At 38.3% G+C, this 20238-nt stretch overlaps 1 protein-coding gene across 2 annotated transcripts in view; it reads left to right on the top strand.

The window, feature by feature from the left end:
- Window positions 1-20238, top strand: part of SPIRE1 (spire type actin nucleation factor 1) — a 137947-nt gene that overhangs the window by 37910 nt on the left and 79799 nt on the right. The window lies entirely within an intron of this gene.

Genomic DNA, 20238 nt, shown 5'->3' with positions numbered 1-20238 from the left:
TAGTTATGCTGCTAGTCAGTGTGCTGACTAACAGACTCACTACTTAACAGACACCAGGAAATCCTCTTTGGTGCCATCTGTTCTATATACTTGTAACGTTAATGTTCAGAGTAGGTGAAATATTTGCACATATTTCCAAAATTATTTTCTTCTACTGTCATGCACTCTAATATCACAAAATTCTGAAGAAATCTATCGTAAATAGATCTGAATTGAACAGGACATATGTAATCACCCTTGACTTTTTTTCCCTAGCAATTGCTGACAAAAGTGTTTGAAATGATGTGGAAATGGAATCCTGTAGAATATTTTGATGTGAATCTGTTCACAGTAAAAGCCTGTACAAAAAATTAAGCCATTCTGACATGACAGAGATAGCTCATTTCAGCTTGCTGGTAATGCTTGTATTGGCTAAAATGCTAATCTTTCTCTTCGTATATCTTTGAAGAGGTGTGGAAGTTCACAGGTTCATGTGAACTTCCACCCATGATGTTATTAAGAACTGATTTTAAAATCTTTAAGTCTGTTAAATGTCTAGAAATAATTGCTCTTTTTTTCCCTGTGTGGCATCGTTAATTTGAGAGAGCAATAGGTTTATAAAGGTTCATCTTTTGACAGGCCTTGTGGCTGTTCCTTTAATGAAAACCAACCAACCAAACAAAAAGGAACATCAAGAACAGTGGTATATTAGCTATGAACTCCCTAATTCTGGATAGCTGTGAATTGGTTAAGGGTCTGATTTTTAAAACGTAATTACTATGTTCTAGATGGTTAGTGTTTTCCCAATTAATTTCATGTAATACTTTTGCAAGTCACATTTCATAAATGGAACTTCTGTGTGTTCAAACTGTGCTTGAATTTACCATTTGTGTAATCACACTGTAAAACACTTGTAAACAAGACTTGCTAAAATTAAGCATTAAAAAACCATAAGCTGATTTTCACAAGCTCTGTGGAACTGACCTTATGCTTGAAATTACTAGGTCGTACTAGCAGTTGGTAGTTACGAAAAGCTTGGATCATTTCTTTAAATTATTAGTTTTAATTTAAAGTGATCTACTAACAAATGGTGATGGTTAACATTTGATACCTTTTGCTGATGGGGCTCCAAACCCCTTCCTCCTGACTGCTTCTTTGGCTGTAGTTAATAGTCTTCTTGTGAAGGACTGGATTACAGTATCTGTAGCTCACTATTGCATGACTAAGAGGCCACATGAAGGGAACAAATGCCGATTTTACGCCATAGAGCTAACTGGTGAGAGCGCTTCGTGCCGTGCCTGTGCTTGGCGCTGTTCTCGGCTGCCAGTCGCATCCGGGGTGCGGCTCTGAGTCGGGCTGCTTATGTTCAAAGCCCTAAATGGGCTCCCACAGCGTTATCTCAAAGGCTGCCTGTCTCCTCTATAGTAGCTTCTCCCACAGGAATAAAACTACTGAAGTACAGGTTTGGTCTCTGCTTTGTGAAATACTCAGGCACTAGACAGAGGGTTGAACATTTTCGAGTCTTCAGAAAAAGGCAAACCCATTTTTTGTTTTGGTTTGTTTTCTTAAAGCAATTATCCCTCTAACAGTTGTGGTGTAAAATTGCTCCTTCTAATGAGTTTCCAGAGTAAATAGAGTAGCTTCATCTCCTTGAATAAGAAGCTTAGCTTCAAAGCTGTATCAGGGAATAGACAGGAAAATCGTAGGTAATGGTGTTTCTGTGTGTATGTGCCCATGTGCACTCACACGTGTGCATACCATATGTGCACACATGTCAAAACATTAGTCAAGGGGCCTATGTACAGGTATATTTTAAAATACCGTTTTGAAGGAGGATCTGTGTATGATACCATTTCTACACACATCCGTGTTAAAAAAAGGAAAAACTTATTAAGGTTGTAAATTCAAGATATCACAACCTAAGAATGCCCATAATTGACGGTGGCCTGGCAGAGCAGTTTGGTTCTTTTCCGCGTTTGCATCATCTTACAGAATGTTCACAGAGTCATCTTGTGTTATAGTTGTAACATCCAAATCAGTTTTCAAAGAAGAGTTGACTCTGTCATGGACTTTACCATGATATTAATTGCTGTAATTTCAAAAGGTTTTGCAAATGTGTATTTTCATAATATGTTTTCATTTTGTTGTACAGATAATCTTATCTTAGGTGCCCCATTCTGAATACCTAGAACCTGACTTTCAGAGTACTTGGTGCTATACAGCACTTCAAGTGCTGAGAGCACAGCTTTCACTGATTTCCATTTCATCTCCCATGGTTCAGTGTCTCTGCTGCTCAGACTTACATAGACAATTCAGGCTTACAGGAAAAGAGGAGTATAAAATGTAGTGAATAAGTCAAGTCAAGGCTAAGACAAGTCATTTTTGAAACCAAGGCTATGGACGCCCACGTACGTTTTAAACTACTGTTACAATCATTGAGGACTAAATTTTTACCTATAAAAGGTCTCAAGCTTATGACAATGTATCTTCATTTTTTCCCATCAGGAAAAGAAACAAGATAAGGAATAAGCTGAAGAGAGTGGGGGTGGAAGAGAGACAGGTTCAACACACTTTTAAAATGTTCCTGGTCAGATGTATCAGGGAGACCTCTTTCCTTCTGCAAATATCTGCTAAGGATAAATCAGTCCACGTGGAGGATAGCAGCCTTGTATTGTGCTTTGGTTCTGGGTTAGAGGTTACAGTTTTACAGATGTCTTGATAGTAATGCTTTGACAGAGCTCATTTTTGTTAACTCTCTTGCTCCTTGCTTGCACAAAATAAAACCTATGAACTCATGCATGTGGGAGTTGGGAAACGGCAAAATCAGTATTGCTCATTCGATGACAGCAGGAAACCTTGTGCACACATGACAAGATTTTCATGTATGATGGCGAAGCATTCTACTGTCTCAACACATAATGTAGTTCTAAAGTTTATCCTTCATGACAATGATCGTATATCAGTTACTAGAAATATCCTTGCTGAATCCTGGTCTGACTAGTCCTCTTAAAATTAATGAAATCATCCTGCAGGGGGTTGCTTCATTGCCCTTTGCATCGTTCACACTGTGTCAAAGGCATAGGTTATGTATGTTTTTCTGTTTGGTTGATTCTAATTAAGTCTGTTTAGTGTTGATAATTAACAGTAAGAGCAAGAGATTCAACAGGTTCTCTTCTGCCCTTTAAAATTTTAAGAAGCCCCCCTTTATTATTTCATTTTGCTTCAAGAAGCTATGAAAAAGATGTCTGCTATCTGAAACTAAAATTAGCCATCTAACAATGCCTGTGGGTTTGGCAACAGGAGAGGGAAGGAAAAAAGACAGAGCCAGGCCTGCGTTACTAATACAAACTTTCTTTCTGTTTCCCTTTGCTCTCTGGTTGGAATAGGATACTCGGGAGACACTAAAGCTTCCTCTTCTCTCTTTAACTGCATTTATCTGAACTCCACCAGAGTTCAGATTACAGTGAGCTACAGATATCTGACCTTGACAGCCTGAAGCCCTGCAGAACAGGTGTAGACCACCTGAGATTGCATCTCACAGGCTGGGCATTGTGAAATGACTACAATAACTACTTGTAAAGTAGGTTTGTACATCAATGCTGCTTTGTGAGTCAGGTCTTCATTAGCATCCTTTACAGTCTCTTGTAGTGTAGCTCCAGCCTGGCAAACTATTCAAGGTGGCATTGGACAAATGCTGATCTACTCAGAAGTTATCTCTCCCCTTTGGAATAAACACTCATTTGAGAGGCATCTCTCTGGTAAAGGTCTGTGTGATGAAGTGGCTTAGAGCACTGCATCCACTTGTGTTCCCAGTGCCATTTGTTTTAGGGACCGTGGATCACAATTAATGACTCTGTTTTCAGGTGCATTTTATACAGATTATCGGTTTTTGCTTGGCTTCTTGATTCCTTTTTTTCCCCCAGAGATTAAGCAATGCAGTTTCACGTATGTGTGAGTAGTTGTGTAATGTGTAAATTACTCTTAAGCACCCTGTTGCCTTGCAGTCTCCCTCCCCTTTCTCACCCCTGTTTCTGATCCCTCAAAAGTTCTCTTACTCCTGTTTGTCTGTGATACCACCACATGTGCAGGTTTTCTGAGATGACACTTTATCTGAGGATTTACTTTCAAATACAGGTATTTCCTATAGGAAGGACATTGTCTCAGGTGAGGGTTATGTAGATAAAAATGTGGATTTTTCCATCTGTATGGAATTTTTAACCTATTGCAATGTCTGTGGTATAGAGAGGATTTTGGAAGAGCAGAGTGAGTTTATCAACCAGTTTATCACTGTGAGATAAGATTAAAAAATATTATGTAGTGTCCAAAGTCATCTGATAATATTTGTTGTCATGAAGGAACTGCTTATTAGTGTTTGAGAGGCTCCCTAGGGCAGATGAAAGAAGCCTTCTTTTCTACCCTGAGGAACTTTTTGGTGGGGAATATTTTTGCTCCACTATGTGTTTTAATCAAGCATGTCACTACTTGTTAGTGGCTCTTTTCATATACCTCCTTTGTTGCCCTTTTAAGGTTATGAATGTCATTATTTCATTTTGCAATCGAAAAAGGAAAAATTTTGATAATTTAACTTGCAGTCCCTGTTTGGCTTTCCTTGAGAAGCTGTTGTTCTCCCAGTCGCTGATTGAAAAATGTTAAGTAATTTAACTTTGGAGTGGAAAGAGGGACTAGATTTTGTGAATGCAGAGAATCCAGAATCCCCCTGGCCTTCCTTAATCTCTTGTTGTAGGTACTAGAAGATGTAACCACCTTCTGGTTGTAGAAATGGCCAAGTTGTGGTGAATTCCTTCTCCTGCATCACTCACATCTCGCAGTCTTCTGCTCAGCAAGCAGGGACTCAGCAGAGAGGAAATCCCCGACTTGCATGCTGGGTACTGCTACGTAGGTGAAAAGAATCCTGTATGGGAAGGGTGTGGCTTAGGAGATTATAATTACAGTGCCTTAATTACTCACAGGATGTTGCAAATGTATAGCATGTAACTAGCCTTATTTCGTCCATATTTCAGTATCTGTAGTCCCATTGAAAGTGGACCTACAGTAAGAAACATTGATGTCCTAAAGGACCACAAACAGATTGTTGAACAATGAGTATATATACATTGCTATTTATTTTTTAAAAAAACAACGTTTCATCATTAATGTTAAACTACTCATTTGTTTTTAGTTGGTTTTTTTTACTTAAGTTAAAGTATACATTGCCTAGTCTGCATATGATTTCCTTCACATAGGGTAGAGTGGGTAGAAGGTGCTGGTTTGAACTGAAGTATAGGTGTACCTGTGTTAGTTCACCTGTTAATATCCAAAGCACCAAATTGTATTTTAGATCTTTTACATTATGATGGTTGTTACATTCCTCTGGTAATTTTACACTGATGATAATTACTTGCAATTTTACAACATTGTAGCAGCAAGAAAATATACTGATGTTGTTAAAGGAGAAAAACATGGCTATTTTGTTTAGAATGTCTGAATTATTGGCATTTCTGATTTTATAAAGAAACTTTAGCTCTTCCACTTGTTCTGCTGGATTCAAAATATTTTACAATTATGATAACCATCCATTCCATGGTTTTTAAGAATTTCTGAAGTTTCCATTGGAGTAGAAGCTAAAGTGTAGGAGAAGAATGAGGCAATACTCCTTGGCTGAATTTAATGCACTTTGTAAAAACTGGTGAAAGTCATAATCTTGTACTATACCCATGGGAGGATGAAGGTTTGCAAAATAGGGCTGTAGTTTTCATCTTAAACAGAATTTTCCTGTTCTGTCAGTATTTTCACTTCTATTGCAAAGGAGTATTTTGAAAGGATCTCTCAAGTATTTTACCATACCAAATTTGTGTTCTTTTTCCAATGTACTTTGTGATTATGGTAAAGGATATAAAATACTTTTTCTTTTTTCCCCATTACCTTGTTGATTGAGTGTTTTGACTCAAAGTAGAATGCTTTAGTATTAATGTACTAGCTTATAGATAGTGATGATATAGATATTATTAAACTGTCTCCGCTACCATCAGCATATCCAGCCATAATAATATTCATCCTCCTTCAGCCAGGGGAAGGAACTCCAGTGGATGCTGCTAGATTTTCACCACAGGGTATAAATGCTGGCCCAGATATCCCAGAGGTGCAGCCACCTGCCAGAAATTTCCATTTAGACAGAAACGAAGTACAGACTGCATCTGAGCTGTCCAACTAAAACTACAGGTTTTGTATTACAAAATTTTATCCAAGATACTGGCTGCTGTTATTCTTTCTGTATTGGCTTAATAGTTTTGTGGTTATCTGACAACTTTTCAGTTGTTCTTTAGTCTTGCATTGAAGTTATTTATGACGTTTCACTCTCAACCTAGTCCGTTGCGCTAACAAATAGCGTGTTGCAAGTCTGTAGAGCAAGAAAGTTGGTGTTGAGGAACCAGTGTCCATGGAATATATGTCCCAGTTGCTTTATTTCAGATTAGATCTCTTCTGAGCCTAAGCTGATGAGTGCCATCAGCAAAATGAGTACGTTAGGTGAGCTTCTGGATTTCATCTTCCATTTTAGCTTCATCCAAAAGGAGCCCCGTTTTGCACAGCAATCCATGATGCAACCCAGAAGCTCAGAGAGGGACACTGGGGAGGTTCACTTCAAAAGCGCTGTTCTGATCTGTTAATGGGAGTTCCCTGAAGAGGAATGTGGTCTGTCAAAAATCTGTTCTAGTAAGCTTAACAAAAGCCCGTTTTAGTTCAAAACTGAAGTGCCGTAGTACCCTTCAGTGACTGTGGGTGCTTTATCTAAGAATGTGCTACCTCAGTGTAGCAACCCACAGTCAGTCTGAAACATCATTCCACTTTGTAGGATATTCATCCTGGGATGGATAATGAACGCAGGAACAGGAATGTGAATGTATTTTCTAAGTGTTTATAATTCGTAAGCAAGTTACTTCTTAATCAGCAAGTTATAGAAGAGAAAGAAAATGGATTTTACAGGTCCAATTTTTTTAATGCTGTAGCCCCAAAATGCGGCTGAACAAGAGACATAAATGTGGGCTCACAGTAATGAATGCTGCAAAACTGGTAAATGTTGGTAGCAGACCTAGTAGGTCTGATAGTCATCTCAAGTTTCCTCTGCTAGGTTTATTGGCTACTGTTCCGTAGAAAACAGTGAAAAGTGGTCTGTTGCGAACAGCTCAATGTTAACATATGGCCAGAATTTTTTAACCTTTGGAAAAGAGCAAAGTAGAGAATTAACTGGAAGTTTTATGGTAAGATGAGATGTTTGGAGGAAGCAGCTGTAGATCAGTCCAAAAAAATTAGCTGTAGTCAAATGGCCAGAGAGATTTGGGCAAATATCACATACACTCTCAGAATATTAAGTCTTGCCTTCAGTTAAAAATTTCTCAGCAATTGGTACCGTCTGTATCTGTGGTGGCTGCTGGCCATCCTGCCTAACACAGATTTTTTGTATTCCCATATGAGCAGCAACTACTGAAGCATCTGCTCAGTGGGGTAAGTTTCTCCCTGAGGCCATGCTTTCTAGTGAGCAGTAATCCACACTTCAAGGTGTACCTTGTGCATAAGGAAAAAAAAAAATCTTTTTCTCTTGAATTTTTTTTGGTACAAGTTTCTAGGTCAGACACTTATGTGGTCCCATTGGTTGGTCAATTCATGGAATATGTATTCTAGCTGGCAGATGTGTTTAAAATTGTTATAAACATTGTTCATTCCCTCAGTTTAACCATCTAAAAATAGAGAGCTTTCTGGGACAGAGAAAAGCTTAATTTCTTCTGGCAGAATACTTTTTATTAGCTTAATTAGATATGGGCAATGAGCAGGGAAGGTTGCGTTTCCAGTCTGCTTGTTCCTTTGCACCTAGGCTTTGCTGGAATGTCACATATTACTCTGTAAAAACACCTTTAAGTGTAATGGAAAAATCCTTAGAAATTTGATTCTAAGGGTTTTTATTTAATTTGGTTAAAAAAAATTAAAGATCTCAATGAACACACTGTGTTAGGAGGATTTTACTCCACTTTGAAATTTCTTTGATGTTACTAGATTTCTCTTACTAATAATTGTTAGTTTAAAATAATGTTATGATTTGAGTTAGACTTTTTTATTTTATTGTGTCTTGCTTTTTGTTGACTTGATTCATTTTTATGTAACAATTTTTAAATAACCAAACCTTTCTTCTTGGTGGTTTTTTTACTCTTAACTATACAAAGCAATATCTCCTAACATTTGCCCCTCCCAGCTCTAACTGTCGTAACAAGTATTTGATAAAAAGCAATGCTCATAGGTAAAACTGCAGGTTAGGGAAGACAATGTATTGTAAAAACGTAGAAAAAATATCAAAGAAAGGATAGTGTTTACACCAATCATTTTATCTAAAAATATTACATAGTTACGGCCAACAGTCATGCTGTTGCTGCTTGTTAAGGCTAATTTTAGCTCTTCCAGTTAAAACAGGCGTTTCTTTTATCTGTAAGTATAGCCTTGAGGTTTCTGCAGGGCTATGCTTTCTTTTGGCCTAAAGCCGAAGCTGATGTATGGTAGCACAGGAAAGCTCATATGCACATGTGCAGAGAGTGCAAACAGTAGCATAGAGAGTTGGGATCGGGTTGGTTTGGGTTTTTTCTTTTCTTTTCCTAAGCTGGTCAGGAAAGCATGACTTTTTTCAGCAGAGCCAGTTTTCTGATCTGGCTGATCCCACTGCAACACAAGCACTGTGGTGTTGGCAGAGGGTAGGTGGAGAGGTGAGGATGACGCCCACCCGGCATGGCAAATAATAGTTATTCCTTAAAACCGGTGTCTCTGAAACGGCGTCATTGCAGTTTGTCTGACACTTACTCGTGGTCCCAACCTTTACAGAAGACTCCCCTCCTTGAGGTTTCGCCTTCCCATAAGCTAACATTTACATGTCGCTGCCTGCTTGGTAGTGTACGTGAGAACACACAGCTTACTGAACTATAGTACGACTGGACAGAGGAGAAAAATAATCTGAGCAAAAGAGTTAATAACGAGAAAACAAAAACAAATTCTGCTGTCGCTCTCAGCTCCAGAATTCAGATATAAATTGTTCACTGGCATTTGGAATACTGAACATTGGATTCTCTGGAGGTAGTTGAGTAGATGCTCTTTCAAACTGATTTGATTGAATATCTTTAACTCCTTCAGGAGTGTTGATGACTGTGCTCTTTTAAAGAAATCTAGGCTTATGTTTGTAATACAATGATATTTTTCTTTTATTCTTACAGTTCTTAAATTTTTGGGTGGCTACAAAATAAGAGAACAAGAAAAAAAAGATTCTCTGATGGAGTCAAATGGACGTCTCTCCGATTTAAGGAGATTACTTCTGAGTAACTTGTTTCTTGGCTAGGCAGGAATGTTTTGCTATTCCAAAGCTGCAGTTCCTATGGAAGTCCAGCAGAATGTAACGTTTCTTATGTAATGGGCCTTCTGACTGTCACATTGCTTTTTAAATTTTGTTTTTATACTCTCCAGGAAAATTATTTCACTTGTTAGAGAACTATGTGAAGAAACAACCATTTTTCATTTTGTTTGGACTAGAAGTAGCCAGGCAATTTCTTTTAGAGCTATGATATGAGCTGTCATGCTGTGTGTGTTACAAAAGGTATTCCCAAAAGGTTGTGTAGATATGGTAGACTTTGTAAAATGTTAAAATCTTAAAGGATATTAATAATTGGGGATTCTTAATTAAATTAAGGATCAGAATTTAAAGCCATGGTGTCCAAAATCGTTGAAACCTTGCCATTTTTTCCTATTTCTTAAACTTCAAGACATTCATTCTCTCGAGTGTAGACTGGTAGGTATAATTACATTGGTATAACAAGACAAAGGGATGATGCTGTCAGAATTTAGTTCCTGTGAAGTTTAGAGCAATCTGATAGTAATCTTAGTAGCTATTTTCTCTGGCTACCTGTGCTACTTACACATAAATAAATCACTCTTACATCTTGCTTTACATTCTCAAAGAAAAGCAGTTTAGTGTGTTGCCTTGCGCCCAGCTGTTAAGCCTAGCCATTAGCCTCAGGCATGTGCTTTCCTTCATTTGTCCTTCCCCCAGTTTATAGGGAACAGAAGTCATAGAGAAAACTGGATGATTAGAGGCACTTCCAGCTGAGTTTAAGCCTTTGTGCATGACATCCAGAAGTAGAATTTAAACTTGCACAGCACTTTTCATTCAAAACTTTGAAATTGGGTCAATATACTCCTACATCAAGTGGTAAAACTGTTACAGGACAGGGGAAGTGACCAGTGTGAGGTTTCACAAGAAATGAGCAATTAGGAAAATGCCACAGGACCTTCAGCCCCATACACTTCCTACATTTGGAATTGGCTCGAGTACTGGATGTAAGAGGTAATGCCTGTGTTGTACAATGTGGTTAGGAAGGGCAGTTCAGCTTATTTTGCTGGGGAGTTTGGGGGTGTAAAGATGAGACTAAATTTAGGGTTTGAATTCTTTGGCTGTTTTGCGTGAAGACACTTGCAGAAGCAACTATATTCTGACTTCAGAGGTGCCCTGGCAACACTTACCTGTAAATTATAAATTCTGAATTGTAGTTGATATTTAAAAAAAAAAAAGTGGTGTTTTCAAAGTCAGGAAACTCGCCACAGTATGAACATAATGCCTTGAGTTTCTTTTTGCAGGTAGGGATCCTGTTCTGTCATTTAAAGATGATAATCTGGCTAGAAAGACAGGGTGATGTCATAGAATCACGGAATGGTTTGGGTTGGAAGGGACCTTACAGATCATGTAGTTCCAACGCGCCTGCCAAGGGCAGGGATACCTTCCGGGTCGCTCAAAACTCCATCCAACCTGGCCTTGAACACTGCCAGGGAGGGAACAGCCACAGCTTCTCTGGGCAGCCTGTGCCAGGGCCTCACCACCCTCACAGTAAAGAATTTCTTCCTCACGTCTAGTCTAAATCTAACCTCTTTTAGTTTAAAGCCATTACCCCTTGTCCTATCACTTCATGCTCTTGTAAAAAGCCCCTCTGCAGCTTTCCTGTAGGTCCCCTTCGGTTACCTTATAGGACTCCCTGCAGCCTTCTCTTCTCTAGGCTGAACAGCCCCAGCTCTCTCAGCCTTTCCCCATAGCAAAGGTGTTCCAGCCCTTGGATCATTTCATGATCTGATATTGCAGCATTATTTTAGTTTCCAAAGTATGAGAAGTCCAAGGGGATTTATGCTCCCTGTACACCTGAGCTCAGATCTGTTCTTTGCAAGCCATTGACGAAGCTTTGAGGAGCTTCTTGTGAATCCTTGATCCAGGGATGAGTTGTGTAGGACCACATCAGAGCTGTCCTATAGTGGTCCTATGGATGTGACAGCTCATTTTGCCCTGGTGTTCCCGCTTCCCCTTGCTACCATGTTACCTCCGGTACACATCTTTACATATCTTGCTTTTGCTTGGGCTGAGGATGAGAGACTCTCTTACTAGAAGGCGAATTGCTGGGCATCGTACAAGATCTGGCTGTGTGATACAGGTTTCTGAAGAGAGCCGGTTAGGAATGCTTTGGTTTGGAGTTTTTTAAATCTAAGCATAAAATGCATACAATTTTTTTTTTCAATAGCATAACACTTCTGAACTGTGACTGTAAGCAAATCTTTGTTGTCATCGCTGCATTAGAATACGTGGATGTTGTCGTTATTGGCAGAGAGCAATAAAACAACACACAGCAGTTCGTAATTCAGGAATATGGCTGTCTCATTAAGGTTAACAAACGGTCACAGTTCAACAGTTTGATGACTGTGGGAGCTGGCAGGTGCTAAAATATCTTGTGCTAAAGTACTTTGTGCCTGAGGTGATAAACAGTATGTTTTATATATCAATAACTTTTAACTGTGATAGAGGTATGTTTTAATATGGATTTCTTCTGGAGGGATTTCACTGTTCAGAAAGAAATAGAAAACTGTGCGTGTCATTTCATACATGGATTCTCTGGGGTTTCGTAGCCCAAAGAGCAGGTGGTAAGCTTTTTTGTTGAGCCTCAGCCACATGTTCTGTTGCTTTTTGGTTTAGGGTAAGTCAGCCGTCCATGCTGTGATTGTGTCTGAATTTCAGACCTGAAAAATAACATCAAGCTTATATCTTCTTAGGAGTAGATAACTTGTCAACAGTGCCTGCTGATGCCTTCTTGAATTATTCTAGCAAATGGCAGTCTTTCCAACGAGGCCATTGTGAGAGCTTGAAGGTAATTGTGCAGTAACTCCCTTTGCTTGTTACTAAAATATTTTATGTTCATTTTGGCATTCAGTTTTGGAGGAGTATTTGTTTGAATGCCAGTGATCCGAATGCCTGTATCCAATGTTGCTGCTTATGGGGACATGGAAGAATATTCATAAATTTAAGAGCTTTGCAGAAGCTTTGTCATTTGTCAGATTCCCATATTTCATGATCAAGTTATGTCCTTAATGTCAAGCTCAGGTTTCCTTGCACATCTGACTAACTATAAACCTCTCCGTAAGAGTCTCACATTTTTTAGCTTTTTGTTCCCAGGCTGCATGCGTGAATTCTCATTAGTTTCTTTAGGAAAGAAGTCATGTATAGATATCTGCCTAGGTATGGCTGAGTGCTCTTCCACTGCGTAGCAGAGGTTGTACACGGTTCGTCTTTGACAGGTATGTAATAAATGCCAACAACCCATGGACATCTTTGAAGTTTCTCCTTTGGTATGGATGAAGAGCACCACCTTCTTATTGGTGGGTATTTGACTTCCCACCAATATTCAGTACCTTAAAGACAAGCAGCATTAAATTTGTATTGCTTCATGTGTGGTTAATGAATAGTGCAGTCACTAGAACGCAGTAGCGTATGTTAGCCGTCTTTTGTGGCACATCACTTTAAAAACAACCAGTTGTGTGGCTGCATCTGGGCTTGTTTCTTGACATCATTGAGTTTAGGCGTGAAATCTTGGAGTTACAACAATATGACTGACAAGAGAAGTCTGTTAGGAGTTAGAAGGACATATTTTTACAGGAATGGAAGAAGATGGTTTTTAGGAAAGATGCAGTTAAACCGGAAGAGTTGTCATGTTCCCAACTCTGTGCGAACTTGTTCAGGCACTTCATCTGTTTGTACGAAGTTCATCATCTCTGAAACGCTTGAAATGTACACATGCCTCTGACAAATATGGTGAAACCAGCTGAACTTCTGTAAAGGCTGTTGAGAGTCACTGCCGGAAAGCTTAAAAGACATACATGCAAATGTAAAACTTTAACTCATCAAGAATTTGTGTTTAAAGGAATAGCTTTCGTTGTATGGGTATTCCGTTTGCTTGGCTTTTGTAGTTGTTAATTTTGGGGAAAATAGGTGTGAGAAAGTTCTTGACTCACAGGAGCAGAAGAGGTTTATATTGCAGCAGGTGTTTACTCACTTTAATTTTTGGATTAATTAAATGGGGGCCAAACCTGTAGCAGGCAGCTGTGGTGGCTTAAATGAAATCTGTGTAGGAAGGCCACAAAGTTAATGCAAACTGACTTTTTAATAGATTAGTTGAACTACACAGATATTTTGAATAAATGTGGCATTGATTTTGCATTGCTTCATGACTACTATAAATTGAACTGAATCAAAGCTGCTGTAAGGATTTTATTATCTTTCTTCTGTAGCTTGTCTGACAGACCATAGGCAGGTATACAACATCAGCCAAATTTAAACCGGTCGCGCACGAATTCTCAGGATCAGAGCTACTGAACTAGTTTCACTCTCCTTTATACCACTTTGCCTTGAGCTGGTCACTTCTCTTGCTCACTACAAAATCTTTTGCTGTAGTTAATCTGATAGTCTCGTGTAATCTGGATAAAGCTTTATTCAAAAGGCTGGTACGGCAAACGGTAATTTCTGTCTCTTACACAATTTGACCTCACTGGAGTTTCTGTGGCCTGGTTATGGTTTTGGTAGTCAGCTAAAGTCGTTGCTCCTTCTGTTGGCTTACCCAGAGGATTCACCTATAATTGCTTTCTACTTCTATAGAAAAATATATATAGATGTTTAACTATATTTCATAATTTAAAAAAAAGACAACAGAAACTTTGGACCTGACTTTAGTAAAGTCAGGAATACTGAAGGGTTACATGTGCTGAAAAGAATAAGAATTTATTTGATGGGATGAGTGTAGTATTAAATGATTCTGATGTAGTAATACTACTGGTTGTTTTATCAGATTAGTTCTGGATAGAAACATTTCTTTAAAAAAATTACCTCTTATGTATAAGAAGCGTTACTCTGATGAGTAACCACAGATGGCTTTGGTGTACGTGAGAAAGGAAATAGAACAGATATTTGTGACACGGTCTGATTTTGTGTCTTTAACTTAAGATAAAAACTGTGGTATCTCTTAATATAGCATAATAGCATTTTATAGTTATTGGCGCTTTCATGACCTTGATTTTGATGTACTTAATTTTGAAGCCACTAAGATTTGGAATGAAGTTTTTGTACAACTTATCTTTATAGGCCGTGATAATAAAATATTTCCAAAAAAATCAAGACAAGATACTGTGCTTAAAATTCCAAATAGGTGGGATATTTTAAGACAATTTTCAGATAGTTTTAAGCCTACAGTAGGGAAATGTGACAACATACCCATTCTGTCTATTTGTTTCAGCAAATATACTCCAACCTTAGAATTCTTAATGTCATCGCTATCTCTGCCGTTTACTTACATGGGATCAGGATAACATGACCTGTATTTAAAACCATGGTGTGAGTAGAGGTGTATTTAAGAACTTTCAAATTACTTTCACCATCAGTGTTCCTTCATTATTGCGCCTAATTCTTTTACTGGAGCTTCAGCTATTACTGGAGTCTCCACAGTTAAATTGGGGAATTTAATTTTGTTTTTCTCTGGGGATGGAGTGTCACTTCGGTGAAATTCCTTCAGGTTGGATAAATTCCTTAACAGAGTAACGATTTCTCTTAATCTTGAGGATTATAATGTATGAACAAAAACAAGAAGAAAAACAAGGTTTTTGTTTCAGTGTTTTAATGCAGCAGATAAAGTGTAAGTTGAGACTGATACGATGGAATAATTTCTGCTTTCATTTATGCTAATAAATGATAGTTTTCCTTAGATGATATCTATAGTGAACCTCGAACAACCAAAGACATATTTATAATTATCAGAACTGTTGAACACGTTGGAGAGTTATATTACACTTAAGCCTTAATCAACTTACAGTTAAATTACTGCTACTTTATGAGAGGCCACTGAGTCCAACAAAATTTAACTGCTTAAATTTTTACATATTCACTTTGGGGGGAACAAAACAAAACCCAAAAAAGCAAGCACCACCTTTGTGTGTTTTGGTCTTGTTCAGTGTCTATGGTCAGGAGTTCTTCCACTGAATCTCTTTAATGTCTACCTGAATAGTAAGAAGAATTTGGTAAGCAGGTCTCTCTACCCTGTGCGTTCAGAGGTTCATGGATATAAAATAATTTTGAAAAAGTTCTCCCCGGAATACAGTAGAGAAATTTTCCTAACTTTGAAAGTATCTAGACCAGACTGAATCTTGTTAAAATGGTGTATTTAATTTCCTTTCACATTTATTTTCTACTAGACCTGACAAACAGTGATTTTTTTTTCTTTGCTTTTATTACTGCTTTGTCTTAAATAGCAAGGCTTACTGTATTGCAGAGCAGTATCTCGTTATTTCAGTAGCAAACCAACATCACCCAGAAGTTAAATAACCCTGTATCTTATGTCAGTATTCTTTGAAAATGAGCGATTTATCTGGTGCATTAGAAATATTCTGAATCCTTGCTGCTTACCTGGAAGCACTTGGAAGTTTTTTCACTGTTATCATTTGGCAGCCTGGTGCAACTTGCTCTGATTTAGTGAAGGTCATATTTAAATTTAGCAACGTCCTCAGCTATTAAAACCTGGGTAACGCTAGCCTGTTTCCACTGGGGAATGCTGTGGTAAAAACTACATTAGTATACCCGAGGTATGCAGTAACAGCAATGCATCTCTTGTAGCAACCTATTTAGACATACTCTTCCATGAGGTACCCTTGAGAGTTATGTAGGGTGTCGAGGGATAAGGTAAATAACGGCAAAATGTACTTTGGTTTATCCTAACCCCGTTATTTGTTCACCCTGCATGGTCTTTCTCGGTTCCAGAATTGGATACTGAAGAAACAACAAATCACTTTATTCCAAATGGAAATTATAACCAGAGCAATAGGTTGCTCCCTCTGTCATCTAGGTGGAGGGGAACAGTTGGGTTTACATAAAATTTTAACATGCCTGTCTTTTGGACTGTATTACAGAATTTTATCACAAAACCTTGTGCATGTTTGTGTGTCTTCTCCTAATGCGCCATGGAAAATTGAAGATACGTAACTCCAAGGGTGTCTGTTGGTATGTTTACGCTGTGTGCTATGATTCCAGAAGCATACTGTGGAGCTCCTGGTGGGCTAATTTAGAGTCAGCAGTAGGACAGGTTAGTCTTTGCAGATTGACTAAGTGCTGCCTAATGCCAGGGGTGGTAGCAGAATTGGTGGCAGAGAGGAGCTCTGCCGTAAGGAGGTCCGTGGCTGACGCCAGCTCCGGGCTCTTGGCACTCTTACTGTAAGGCAAAGCGACTCTCCTTCATAAGTTGTGTTGGAGATCTGCTGGTAAGAAATGGGAGCACTTAAAAATAGTAATTGTAGTATGAATTTTTAATAAAATTTTATTAGAACTCATAAAAGACAATACTAATATTGTTGTGACTAGTTGCCATATCTGAGGTCCCTGCGGGAAAGTTCAAAGTTAGTTGAGTCACTTCAGAAGCTGGAGCTTCACAGCGTCATTAATCCCAATTTAGGGACACAAAACCTGAGTGGCTTTTTGAGGAAGGGAAAACTTCAGGGAGGGACAGGCATTTGAGCTGAAAAAAAGCCCTTTGCTGCTCTAGTACAAGCCTGACCTTAGGCTTTGTTGCTTTGTTTAAAAACTGAGGCAAGCCTAGGAAGGGAAGGAAAGCTCAGACAGTGCCCTATTGTGTGTGCGGTGAGTGGGGGGAATGCGTGTGGGTTCTGCCTGTTCTCATTGGTTTCAGAGTCAGAGAGAGATGGATTGTGAGGCGGAAAAAGGATTCTTCTCTGAAATAAAAAAAAAGAAGTGATGTACTCACAGTAATTTCACTCCAGACTTTTGCAAGTCTCAGACATGTTTGGTTCCTATACAAAGGCTGTGCATTTGAAGAGGTTTTGAGAATGTTAGATTGGAAGTGGTTCATTGGAAGAACACAATTTGTGTCATATGAAAGACCTAAAACCCTAATGAAGCCCTTTCCAGGAGGCATGCCTTAATGCATTGGAGGAAGGTGAATGGAATGGAAAGTTCCATGCAGTGTTTGTGTATGAAAATAATCTGAGTGGTTTGGGGTTTGTTTTTGCTGCGTGTGTAAAAGGAGCATGAGGTTATTGTTTTTACACCGTGTTTGAAGTGAAAGCGTTCCAGCAACTTCATCACAACTTGTTATAAAAGAGCAGTATAATATGAGTCTAAACTGGTGTAGGAACTGGAAGAATACTCACAGCAAGACAAAATTCCCCTTTCACTAGTGACTGAAGCACAACAGAGTACAAGTTCAGTCTGTGGGAATTGTTGGTGTGTTGTATTTTTTTCTGATCTGAAGCCATGACTTTCAAAAGAACTTGGTGAGAAGGTGTAAAGCATAATAATGCAGACTTTCTTGTTTATTTTTTAAGTTATTTAGCCACTAAGTGATTTGCAAAGATCAAGTCCTGCATTAAAATTTAAATCAATCAGGAACAAATGAGTGCTAAAATTCAAGGTACAGAACTTATTCAATTCTTTTCATCTGAATCCAGTAGCATCATTTATTGTTAGTTCTCACTCTTATTTCGGCGTCATGCAGTTGTTTTGGTGTGTCAGTGTACAGCTCTGTCATTTAAAAGAGCCTGGCTAAGTCCCTTCTTACCCTTGCTTTTCCTACTGTACCTCTGTTTTCACATAGAATTGAAAACTATGCCAGTGCTTGTCACTTGTTAGGTGTCAGAAGTATTTATTTTGTGTGAAATTAACAAATAGTGCAGTTTAGAACCAGTGACTTCATTGCAAATAATTGAAAAAAAGTGGTAGTCCCTGATTATCAACTCAAAAACCCGCATATTTATCAATTTATCCATTCAGCTGTGAAATCTTTTCCTTTTTTGTTTGTATTTGGTTTGCATCACAAAGTGACAGCACTCATGCATTTAAGCAGCAATGAGCTGACTGTCTAACGTTGTATATTATGTTTCTAGTTCTGTAGACACAGAAATTTTATTTGTGTGAAGTTGCATTAGTAGTTTTGTCCATGTGAAGAAGCGCTGACGATTCTGTGACTTGTTTGATATTCCTATGGCACTGGTGTGCTTTTACAAGATCATTGGTAAGCCAGTATTAACTGAAAGCACTGAATGTTTTCAGTTTTAATGCAAGTCAAAGCAAAGTTTCTCAGTTATGATGTTTGCTACTTTGTCTTTCAGCAAGAAGAATCTGTGATACTGACAGCCACTGAATAAATATGGTTTTGATCATGACTCCTGAATAAGAAATGGAGAGATTGAAATATAGGTCTGAATTGGTGCTGTTGCAGGCCTTTGTGTTGTGTCAGCTTTGCATGTATTAGGAAATCTGTTCATAGTACATAAAAATGTGCAAACCGTATTACTGAACTGCAAAAGCCCCACTGCTGATACATCAAAGAAAGCAGCAGCTGTCATCCAGTTTTAGTAACGGTGCGTTTGAATGCCTTAATCCTCTTTCCAAACAGAAGGAGGCAGAGAGAGCGCCCTTTCTTTATGCACCCCCCCCCTTATATTTTTTTGAGGTGTTGGTGTAGCAAAATCCAGAAGCTGTCTTCAGCAGCCATTGCTGCATGGCACAAGACATTATTTTCTTTGCATCTAATTTGGACATTTCAGTCCTCGTCAGGTATGCTGAGTTCTTTCAAATTTAGTTTTTATTAAAGTTAGAAATTACTCGTGTTTACTCCCAAGTGTTTAAAATATCAAAGTGGTTATTCAATTGTACTTCATCTTCGTTTAGGTCTACTTCAAATTTGAATTAACTTGGTATTCTTTGTTCCCTTTCAGTTGGTGAAGGGGTGTATGTTGAGATTATACTCAGAACCTGAGTTACAGGAAACGTACACGTCTACCAGTAGAATATATTTTATTTTGTGAAATTTTCACATTTTCATTTTTTTTTAAACAATACAAGTTTTACAAGTCAGTTATTACAAAACAGCTTCTCTAAGAAGCAAGCCAGATATGCTGCAACTGTAAGTTTGATCTGTTACATGTATTTTTAAAGTCTGTATGGTCTGTATAAGGTGCGGTGTCCTGTCTCCAGAGTGGGTCGTGGCAGAAGTACGAGAACAAAGCAAACATGCAGTGATGCTTCCCTGGTACACTTTGCTGTCTCACTAGCATTTCCCAAGTCAGCAGCTGTTCTTTGAACTAAATAAATTAGGACAATTTTTTTCATTAATTTGCCTAATCACTTTTTTAACTGCATTTTAAGAATATTTTCCAAATATGTATAAACATATTTTAAGAGAATAGCATAGGAGAATTATTATATTGAATCGAGTTATCAAAATTATTGAAAATAAATTATAAAAGTGTGTTTTTGATGTATTGGGTTTTATGTTTGTTGGTTTATTAGCTGCTGTCTTGCAAAGTGCATTTGCACTGCAAAGTGATCTCAACAGAGGAATGAAGTATTCAAGTGTAAAGCTGTCAGACTACAGCTGGTTCATTAAATTGTCTAGGTAAACTAATAGGATACCATTTTAAGTCTTTGCTAACCTCCAGCCTCTGAGACCAAAAATACTTTGCTGTGCTGAAGTAACCAAGCTGCTAGAGTCAAATTTAATGTTTTAAGAATACATTTGTGTTGTCCTATTTACCCAAATAGAATTTCAAAAATCTGCATTAAAAAAGTGTGTTAACCAGGATAGTACTGAAAGCCAGATGAGAGAAAATGGCATTTGATGGCAAGGTTTGGTATGTTTAGAAATGCTCCTGTTATTAAAGTTGCTCTAGTGCCAACTACTCCTACACTGGAGTCTGCTCATTTGTGTGGCACGCTAGCAATCACAACACACCAGGAAGATTGGCGATTACATGCAGTAACTCCAGTCCTACTTCCGTTGTCAGACAAGGATCTCTGAGCAGTGACATCACCTTCTTGTGGTTTACTCTTGCAAGCCCATTTTCCCTTCCCTCTCCATTAAAACCCATTTC

The sequence above is a fragment of the Opisthocomus hoazin genome, chromosome 3 (assembly GCF_030867145.1).
Source record: "Opisthocomus hoazin isolate bOpiHoa1 chromosome 3, bOpiHoa1.hap1, whole genome shotgun sequence".
NCBI classification, from domain to species: domain Eukaryota; kingdom Metazoa; phylum Chordata; class Aves; order Opisthocomiformes; family Opisthocomidae; genus Opisthocomus; species Opisthocomus hoazin.
This window is presented reverse-complemented; position numbering and strand designations above follow the sequence as displayed.